The 9,999-nt window shown below is 45.7% G+C and overlaps 1 pseudogene; it reads left to right on the forward strand.

The window, feature by feature from the left end:
* The first annotated feature begins 278 nt into the window (after nucleotides 1-278).
* Nucleotides 279-396, forward strand: LOC126093641 (5S ribosomal RNA; annotated as a pseudogene).
* The last annotated feature ends 9,603 nt before the right edge of the window (nucleotides 397-9,999 follow it).

Here is a 9,999-nt window from a genome sequence, read left to right on the forward strand (position 1 = left end):
GGGAGGGAGAGAGAGAGAGAGAGAGGGGGTGGGGGGTTATAGCGAAGAGGGAAGCGTTACGTCACGATTGTTTATTCGGCGCGAGAGCGTTACAGACATACTAATAAAATGCAGCGGTGTCAGACGCTACAAGAGACGTTGTGCCTCACCAAGAGGCATGCTGTTGAAATTCAGAGAGTGTGCGTTTCAAGAAGAGGCCGGCAACGTATTACTTTGTCATACAACTCTCTCTCGAAATGATCACGACGAGAAAATTAGAGAAACTAGATCTCATACGAGCCAATGGCCTTGCCGCAGTGGTAACACCGGTTCCCGTCAGATCACCGAATTTAAGCGCTATCGGGCTGGGCTAGCATTTGGGTGGGTGACCATCCGGTCTGCCGAGCGCTGTTGGCAAATGGGGTGCACTCAGCACTTGTGAGGCAAACTGAGGAGCTATCTGACTGAGATGTAGTGGCTCCGGTCTCGTAAACTGACATACGGTTGGGAGAGCGGTGTGCTGACCACAAACCCCTCCATATCTGCTTCCAGTGATTCAGTGACGCCTGTGTTGCTGAGGATGACACGGCGGCCGGTCGGTACCGTTGGGCTTAGTATTTTAGATCTCAAACGGAGCTCTACCGGCGGTCAATTCTTCCTGCGATCCGCAGGTCGTGGTCTAGCGATGCCGGCACAGTAACTCAGCGTGTTCGGTCGGAGGGTTTACTGCCCTCTGTAATACAAAAAAAAGAGTGAATGGATCAACGATGAACTTGAACGGGTGTCATACGAACACAAAAAAAAAAAAAAAATGTCTAGCAGTGCCGCCTCTGGATGAAGGGGTCCTAGGTTCGATTCCCCGCCGGGTCTGGGATTTTCTCCGTCCGGAGATTGGGTGCTTTTTTTGTCCCCATCATTTCAACATCATTCGGGAAAGTGGGCAGACTGGACAGTTTAAGGATTGGGAATTTGTATGGGCGCTGATAACCATGTAGTTCAGCCCCCACAAACTAAATATAATCTTGATCATCATCATCATCATCATCATCATCATCATCATCATCCCCCCACCACCACCATCACCACCAGCACCACACCTTCCCGCGCCCCACCCGTTGATGATGAGCGTATGGCATTGGTGGCCGGGAGACCCCTCGCGGGGCGGTTCGGCCGCCGCTCCACAAGTTCTTTAATGCCACTACGGCGACATGCGAGTGAATGAGGATGAAATGATGATGAAAGACACACAACACCCAGTCATCTCGAGGCGGAGAAAATCCCTGACCCCGTCGGGAATCGAACCCGGGACCCCGTGCGCGGGAAGCGAGAACGCTACCGCAAGACCACGAGCCGCGGACGCCCGACCCGTTAATGGAATAGGAATGAGGGTGAAAGACAGCGTTACATATACATGACTACTCTCCAATTCACAGTTAAGTGCCTCGTAGAGTGTTCATCGAACCACTTTCACACTATTTCTGTTCCATTCCACTCTCTATCACCACGTGGGAAAATGAGCACTTAAATTAAATGGTTCAAATGGCTCTGAGCGCTATGGGACTCAACATCTTTAGGTCATAAGACCCCTAGAACTTAGAACTACTTAAACCTAACTAACCTAAGGACATCACACACACCCATGCCCAAGGCAGGATTCGAACCTGCGACCGTAGCAGTCCCGCGGTTCCCGACTGCAGCGCCAGAACCGCTAGACCACCGCGGCCGGCCTTAAATTAAATGTTTGCGTACAAACTCTCTTGATTTCTCTTACATTATTACAACGATCATTTCTCCTTAAGTAGGCCGTCGTCAACAAAATTTTTCGCATTCAGAGGAGAAAGTTGAAGACTGAAATCTCATGAAAAAACATCGCCACAATGAAGCCTACAATTCTGATGTTTGTTTGGCCGCGGCCATTAGACAACGCTAGGAAGAAAAAGATATATTTGGAATTTTCTCTGATATTTCAGTGATGAGACGAAGATATTTCATCCTGCGACATGTTGATAATTTGATACGTAAAAAACACTATCAGCAACACGTACTGCCTGGGTATGCTCATACAGAGAAGAAATGCAAAGTTTACAGGGATGCCATAAAAACAACGACTGCTTGTACAGCAGAGAACGAAATGCAGCGTGGAGCGCAAGAGAAGAAAAACAGTTCGCAGCGAGTGCTTTGACACGCAGCGTAAACCTCCCTCGGGTTAATGCGCACGCTAGTGCGTCGCCTCACTTGTGACTAAGTCCATATATTACGTCTCGACAGTCCCCACCGCTTTAAACTAATTGTCGCCCTCTCTGGTCGCCTTTCAGGAGCTCGGGCGTGGGCGAGATCCCTTCGTGAGACGAGTACTCGGTCGTTCACGAGCGACGAGGAACACTATGAAGCACAATGATACTGGGCAGCACATCGGCATGTGACGGTACACGTGCCTATCTACTCAACAAGTCCTCTTACAAGTGAAACGCAACAAAAATATAGCGTTCCGTATAATCTCGAAATCATCGTACTCGATCGTACTCACAGGTGCGAACAAGCAATAAATTACTACACTGATCTGTCGGTTAATCATGAGGATGTCCATGGACAGGAACGCCGTATCACAGTTCGTAACACCAGAAAGAGCCAATATTTGATTCGGTAATTCAAATACATTGCAAACCAAACATCTGCAATTACTTATAAGAGGTCCCGAATGGTGGGACCGACTTTTGAAACTATCAATCGGTGATGTAGGATAAGAACTAAGAAATCACAACCTGCAGCCATTAACGCTGGTGGACCCTTCTTTGCGATTAACTCACAAAAAAAAATTTGAATTTTGCATTATGCTCTAGAGCCTTGAAATGGGAGAGTTAATCAAATTGTTGCCATAGCGTAACTTATTTTGCGGTCCTCACACACTCAAGGTTGTGGGTTCGAATTTTGCTAGCTGCTTTAATGTTTTTTTTACATATGATCTTTATTTAAATGGCTTTGATTATTATTTTATTCTGTTAACTGCTTGAATGTAATTCTGTATTTCTGTTCCTTTGTTACGTCATTTGAATCAGCATATTTAATGTTTCAGTTGCCCTCATTCTATCTGACCGACTGTCAAGCACCATTTTTCTTAGGAACGGATAGACAGATCAGGTTCAAGTTTATGTCGCATCCTACGGTGTACGGTCCCTAGGCAGTGCAGTCAATGGAATGAACAGATGAAACCATTTATGTCACACACTGACACACGCAAAGTCACTCATCTAAACCCACAGGCTACTTCCCGTTGACCTGGAATCATGACATTCAGAAAAACGCAAGGTTTCACAGACAAGTAAGGCAAAAAATCCTACAATTGTAAAGCTGTAGTTATATAGGCGAAAATCATTGAGATTCTCGAATCCCTGGATGGATGAATTATCTAAGAGATATAAGACGGGTGTTGAATAAGTAATGCAACGCATTTTTTCTGAAAACAGACTGGTTTCATATTATTCCCCACTCTTTTGGCTACAAAACACAATTTTTCAACATGATCTCCGTTCAATCCGACGGCCTTACACCACCTCACTGTATGCCGTCATGGTACCAGTCTAGTCGTCACGTCGCAGCCAACGTCTTGCCGCGACAATACTCTCACCACCATCCACATACGGCTTCCTACGAAGTGCATCCTTCATTGGGCCAGAGAGTTGGGAAGGTGTGAGATCCGGGCTGAAGGGAGGACGAGGGAGGTTCGCGTGAAATTTTTGCAACAGTGACAGACACATCTACCAACAACTCACAGTGCTTTTGTTCACTGCCAGGTCTCCGTAGATATTCTGCAAGAGCCGATGAGTATCTGCGACGCTCTGATTTTCCGCCACAGAAACTCTGTCACACCTCTCAGCTTCAAACGCACCTCCGTTAAGAACGCCATTTTGAAGGTTACGTATAACGCTGCCACTTATCGGAACATCATGAAACTACAGGGACAGAAACAGAAATATTCCACGATGTCCCGCAATAAATTCCGTATTTTTTTCAATCGCAATTAGCCGAGAAAAAATGCGTTGCATTACTTATTGAACCCAGCCCCCCGTATAAAATCAAGTTTATACGGAACTGTCAGAGCACGAGGCCCACTCGCACTCGGCTAATTTTTCTTTTTAAGAATACCCAGGTTTTTCAACCCTGCAGGCAACTCTGTTAAAATGTTATGATTTTGTAACTTAAGAGCGTTCGATAATTTATCGAAGACGACTCTTTCGAGTTTCTTTGCGCAGCGTTCTTACTACTTTAGGGCACTGATTTCCGAACTCTGACCTTTTAACTCCCACAGGTATGAAGATAATGTAAGACGGCCAGCCAGTAAGGTCCCCCTTTTTTGTTTTTTTTTGTTTTCGTAAAATAAATTCTTTATTTCAATAACAATACTAATTATACAACATAACCCACTTCCTTATATGATTAGTCAGTCCTAATTTGTTTAAACATCAAATGCAGCTAATTATAATTTAATTAATTTGTGAGCTACAGCTACAACTAATGAAAATGGGAAGCTAAATTCCTACAAGTATTATTACTAGTATTTAGTGTATAATCTCTGAACTAGAAACTCTAATGCCTGCAGTGTCACAGTTGTGTCAGAGATAAATAAACCTACTTTATTGCCTTGCCCATCGAGCTAATACCGATGGGCTTGCACCTGACACTCGGCAGGCCAAGATGTTATTCGCTGCAGGTTCCTAATAACTAATTTCCTAATCTAAGTCCTACTAACTAGTTCTAACCTAAGTCAAATCCGGTGCTTTGTCTAGTATTGGTGATATTGTTTCCCACTCCCCCTAGTCCTGTACGTGGCGGATTCCAGACTACGAGAAAGTCGGCCTATCCACGAGCAGGCGGTATAGAAGTAGCGCGTGTATTCGGTATTTAGTATGTCTCACTTTTTTACATTAATTTATGTCCCTCAGATATTCCTTTAGCACATTTCGTGATACCTATCTGCTAGTTTATTGAGAGTTTGAAAAGTGTCTTCTTGTCTTATTAGTTGGTATGTGTCACAGTCAGGTAATTGGTCACGTAATGTGGAAGCAACATCATTGAAAAGGGGGCACTCGTAGATCACATGATCGGGGGTACCCTCTGGTTCACCACATTCACACGCGGGTGTGGCCCTTTTCCCGAACCGACATAAGTATGTCGGGTATGACCCATGTCCAGTGAGAAAATGGATCAGTCCTCTAGTGGGTTCAAAGTATCTCATTTTCAATCGTTCCCTAATGTTTGGAAGAAATCCAAATGTTCTACGCCCTGTTTCATCCGCCTTCCATAGTTCTTGCCACAATTGTTCGCCCCTTTGCCGAATCTCACCCTTATCCCTAGCCCCAGTGCCTAATATCTCTTCTGTCTTCGTGACGTTCCCTGCTCTCTAATTTTGATGTCCAGGGGGCAGAGTCCCATTATAACTAATACGGCTCCCCCTGGTGATGTTCTATAGGCCCCCACAGATCTGAGTACCATATTCCTCTGAACCCTTCTCACTGTCATGGCGGGCACAACCCTCGTGAGCCTGTGTGCCCAGACTCCCGAGCCCCAACCCACGATTGATCTTAAGATACTATTATGGTATAGTTTTATGAGAGTGAAAGATGAAATCTTTTGTGTCCGATGGAGATGAGATTGTTTAGTATTTGACGGGCTTTCTGGGTTACGGTGTCAATGTGTTTCCCGAAGTTCCACCTTTCGTCAATGATGATTCCTAGGTACCGTGTTTCACGTCGCCGAAGAACCGGCGAGCGCTCGATTCGTACAGTAGGGTTTCTGAACTCTCCTTTTAATAATAGGTAAGTAGACTTACTGGGTGATACTTTCATTTTAGTGTTTTGGCACCATAGTTGCAGTTTTATTGATTGGCGACTCCATGTTGTCTTGTGCACTACGACCAGATAACAGGTATACTTGAAAAAAGAGACAGCATTGGTCGTATATTTTTTACTATCGCAAAATCGATTTTCTGTCACTGAGTGACCATCTTCAGTGCTATATTGTATAACTTAAATTAGGATGCACTGTTGTCACTAAGCTTACGGCAATCACATAGACTATGTGATTGCCGTAAGCTTAGTGACAACAGTGCATCCTAATTTAAGTTATACAATATAGCACTGAAGATGGTCACTCAGAAAATCGATGTTGCGATGGTAAAAAATATACGACCAATGCTGTCTCTTTTTTCAAGTATAGTTGCAGTTTGTTCAGGGCACTTTCTATCTTAGGTTCTATGTCTTCGCGGCTACGGCCGCCGACCAACAGGAGGAGGTCATCTGCATAGGCTATCACCTCTAGCAGCTCTTCACTTTGCTGTAAGGTATCTAATAGCGGCTCCATGTTGATGTCCCAAAACAGAGGTCCTAGCACGGAACCCTGGGGGCAACCCTTAGTTATTGGTTTTCCAATTCTCCCGCTAAGGTCCCCCTTGTATGATGACAGAGAAGCCGAGTATGAGTGGGCCCATCACGGGCGCAGCGAGCTCCCGACGAGGAAGCGCGTTACATAGGAAGAGGCGGCCGGCTCCTTTTTCGCGAGGTGACGAAGTTAGGCGCGTCTCATTTGCATGACAAGCGGCGAGCGCCGGCTTACCGGCGGCCACGCCCAGCTCGCCAGCTCCGCCACGCCCCCTCCCGCAGGGCCGGAAGAATTAATAAACACTGCCGCTCGCGGGCCGCAGGGCTTCCGCGCCACCTCAGCCTGCCGACACGCCTCGCGGCGGCGAAGAATTACGCCTTGAGGAGTTTCATTAAAGTCCTGCGCCGGTGTGCGCGCTCTCAAAAAAGGACGCTTTTACGCGTCTCCGGGAGCGGAGGGCGGGCGGGCAGTGGCCGCCCTGGTGGATGAAAGCGCAGCAGCGCCATGAAGTTTGACAAACACGATTTAACGGCCTACGGTGGAAGATCTCTCACGTCGCCCCTCTCTTTCCTGGCTTGCGATTCTACGCTTAACCCTCCCAAGAACGCATTTTCCATAACATGCATTACCAGGGGAGGGGAGAGTACTTTATACCAACCATAAAAAAATTTGTTAAATGGTGTCGATTTAGACATTGAGGCGCCAAAGAAACTGGTATAGGCATGCGTATTCAAATACACAGATATGTAAACAGGTAGAATATGGCGCTGCGGTCGGCGACGCCTATATAAGACATCAAGTGTCTGGCGCAGTTGTTATATCGGTTATGAAGATTTAAGTGAATTTAAATGTGGTGTTACAGTCGCCGCACGAGCGGTGGGACACAGCGCCTCCGATGTAGCGATGAAATGGCGATTTTCCCGTAGACCATTTCACGAGTTTACTGTGAATATCAAGAATCCAGTAAGACAACGAACCTCTGACATCGCTGCGGCAGGAAAAAGATCCTGCAAGAACAGGGCCAACGACGACTGAAGAGAATCGTTCAACGTGACAGAAGTGCAACCCTTCCGCAGATTGCTGCAGATTTCAGTGCTGGGCCATCAACAAGTATCAGCGTGCGAACCATTCAACGAAACATCATCGGTATGGGCTTTCGGAGCCGAAGGCCCACTCGTGTATCCTTGACGACAGCACGAGTTGCTTTACGCCTCGCCTGCTAATGTCAACACTGACATTGGACTGTTGATGACTGGAATCATGTTGCCTGGTCGGACGAGTCTCATTCAAATTGTGTCTCGCGGATGGACGTGTACAGGTATGGAGACAACCTCATGACTCCATGGACCCCGCATGTCAGCAGGAGACTGTTCAAGCTGGTGGAGGCTCTGCAATGGCGTGGGGCGTGTGCAGTTGGAGTGATGTGGGACCCCTGATACATCTAGATACGACTCTGACAGGTGACACGTACGTAAGTATCCTATCTGATCACCTGCATCTATTCATGTCCATTGTGCATTCCGACAGACTTGGGCAATTCCAGCAGGGCAATGCGACACCCCACACGTTCAGGATTGCTATAGAGTGGCTTCAGCAACGCTCTTCTGAGTTTAAACAATTCCGCTCGCCACCGAACTCTCAGACATGAACATTATTGAGCATATCTGGGATGTCTTGCAACGTGCTGTTTCTAAGAGATCTCCACCCCATTGTAATCCTACGGATTAATGGAGAGTCCCGCAGGATTCGTGGTGTCAGTTCCCTCCAGCACTACTTCAGACATTAGTCGATTGCATGCCACGTCATGTCGCGGCACTTATGTGTGCTCGCGGGGGCCCTACACGATATAACGCAGGTGTACCGCCAGTTCCTTTGGCTCTTCAGTGTATTAATAACATATTTTGCAGAGAAGTAAGGATGTGTAAGAAGGGTCCAGAAAATATCGTTTAGCTCACTCTTAGCAATATAACCACAATTTCAAAAACGTATACCATCAATGGGGAGGTACTTCATGACCACCATAAAAATTTTTGCAATGCGAACTCACACTATAATTTCTAAAGAGATAACTTGAGCCGAAAATACTGACAAGGGAACCTCCCCATCGCATCCCACTCAGATTTAGTTATAATTTGGCACAGTGGATAGGCCTTGAAAAACTGAACACAGATCAATCTAGAAAACAGGAAGAAATTGTGTGGAATTATGAAAAAATAAGCAACATATACAAACTGAGTAGTTCATGGGCAACATAGGCAACGTCAAGGATAATGTGAGCACGGGAGCGCCGTGGTCACGTGGTTAGCGTGAGGAGCTGCGAAGCGAGAGGTCCTTGGTTCAAGTCTTCTCTCGAGTGAAAAGTTTACTTACTTCATTTTTGGAAAGTTATGATCTGTCCGTTCGTTCATTGACGTCTCTGTTCACTGTAATAAGTTTAGTGTCTGTGTTTTGCGACCGCACAGCAAAACCGTGCGATTAGTAGACGAAAGGACGTGCCTCTCCAATGGGAACCGAAAACATTTGATCCAGGAAAACAAGTCTGATATATTCTATACGACACTGGTGACGGCATGTGCGTCACATGACAGGAATATGTTGTCGACCCACCTAACTTGCACACTTGGCTAATAGGTAAAAAGATTCTTCTACCTTGCCCGATTTAGGTTTTCTTGTTGATGTGATAATCACTCCCAAAAAAGTGATGAAAACATAAGAGTGTGTCACATAACCTGCAAGAAATGAATGCAACAGTTTCACAGTCGCACAGTTTTTTCTGTGCTCTGTCAAAACATATGTTTTTAACGTTTTCAAATTTTTCCGTGTGTAGACCGTCAAATCCTGCATATGTCCAAGCAAATCTGAACATGTCCTGGAATTTTGGTGAGCGAAGTTGATTATGTGTGTGTGCCTGAACTCTGATAATTGTCTGAAAATAAAAATTTAAAATTTTCACTCGAGGGAAGACTTGAACCAAGGACCTCTCGTTCCGCAGCTGCTCACGCTAGCCACGGGACCACGGCGCTCTTGAACTCACATCATCCTTGATGTGGCTCATGTTGCCCATGGACTACTCAGTTTGTATATTTTGCTTATTTTTTCATAGTTCCACACACCTTCTTCCTGTTTTCTTGATTGATCTGTGTTCAGTTTTTCAAGGCCTACCCACTGTGCCAACTTATAACTAAATCTGAGGGGGTTGCGATGGGGAGGTTTCCTTGTGGGTATGACTTTCATTGGGGAAACTTATGTAACACAAAGACAGACTTACATTTATGGCTTCAGTTTAACTGAAGAACTTAAAACGTTTATCGCATCTGGTACAAGAATTCATTAAAAACAATAAATATTCAAGATTTTAAAATATACGCCACTGACTATATAGCAGTATTTTCAACAAGCGGCAACAAAGAGCCCACCGCCGTGGTATTGCGTCAACATCGTAGCTAACAGCAAGAGTTGAGGAGATCTTGCGTCTCTCAGACTTGTGGAAAGCGTTTGAAGACTTCTTTAGTAACAGGATGCAGTACGCTGTCGTCGACAGCGAATGTACATCAGAGAATAGGGTAGCGTTCAAATGGCTCTGAGCACTATGGGACTTAACAGCTATGGTCATCAGTCCCTTAGATCTTAGAACTACTTAAACCT

Source organism: Schistocerca cancellata, chromosome 7 (assembly GCF_023864275.1).
Source record: "Schistocerca cancellata isolate TAMUIC-IGC-003103 chromosome 7, iqSchCanc2.1, whole genome shotgun sequence".
NCBI lineage: Eukaryota > Metazoa > Arthropoda > Insecta > Orthoptera > Acrididae > Schistocerca > Schistocerca cancellata.